General features: G+C 39.2%; 1 protein-coding gene across 1 annotated transcript in view; it reads left to right on the top strand.

Annotated features, from left to right (window-relative positions):
* LOC107680721 (contactin-4-like) overlaps nt 1-802 on the top strand; it is a 151,655-nt gene that overhangs the window by 15,118 nt on the left and 135,735 nt on the right. The window lies entirely within an intron of this gene.

Raw genomic sequence — 802 nt, 5'->3', positions numbered from 1 at the left:
GTGTGTGTGTGTGTGTGTGTGTGTGTGTGTGTCACAGCCGTGATATTCCTTCAAAGTGCAAAATTCAAGCCAGTGGGCTAGCAGCCAGTTTATTTTGTGGATGGGGAACAGAGATTATTAAAGATTATGAAGACCAAGGGGTCGAGATTTGATTGGATGGCATGGCTGTAGCCCATACTGGTACAGTAGATGCTGTAACTGTAACTATTAACGGCCAAACAAAAGGAGCTGTGTAATTATTTTGCGAATATATATATATATCCCCAACTTTTCATTTCAGTTATAGTAGACTTTTTCTAGTGTCCAATTCAGCATTGTCATTATGTCATGTTTCTGCAGCTCCAAAGCAGTTTAATTAGTGTTGGAATAATATAAAGCGATTTAATAGTTCACTATAAGACCAGGAACCTTCATTAAGAAAGCAAATGGGGTCAGTTTTGAATTATGATAACATTTAGAGAGTATAAGTAGTATTTTACAGTATAGTATTTAAGGAAAGGAAAGCAGGCTGACAGAGACCATGAAGAGAAGGTGAAAAAATGGCAGATCTCACTGAACCTTTGACTGCGAATCCTATTCCGCTCCCTACATTGTAACGAGATTGGCAAAGACCGAGTGGCTCAGCCATGAAGGTTACATCCAACACAAAGAGCTCAGCTTCAGAGAGAGGCAGCAGAAAGATTTTTGTGCAGCTTTGCATTGCAAGCCATAAGAAGACATTTTAAGCCACTCTCTTTATATCAGCCATTGCCTGAAGCTCTGTGGAGCGGTGGTGACTTTTTTTTTTTTTTTTTTTTTATGC

Source organism: Sinocyclocheilus anshuiensis, unplaced genomic scaffold, assembly GCF_001515605.1.
Source record: "Sinocyclocheilus anshuiensis isolate Anshui unplaced genomic scaffold, SAMN03320099.WGS_v1.1 scaffold396, whole genome shotgun sequence".
NCBI classification, from domain to species: domain Eukaryota; kingdom Metazoa; phylum Chordata; class Actinopteri; order Cypriniformes; family Cyprinidae; genus Sinocyclocheilus; species Sinocyclocheilus anshuiensis.
This window is presented reverse-complemented; position numbering and strand designations above follow the sequence as displayed.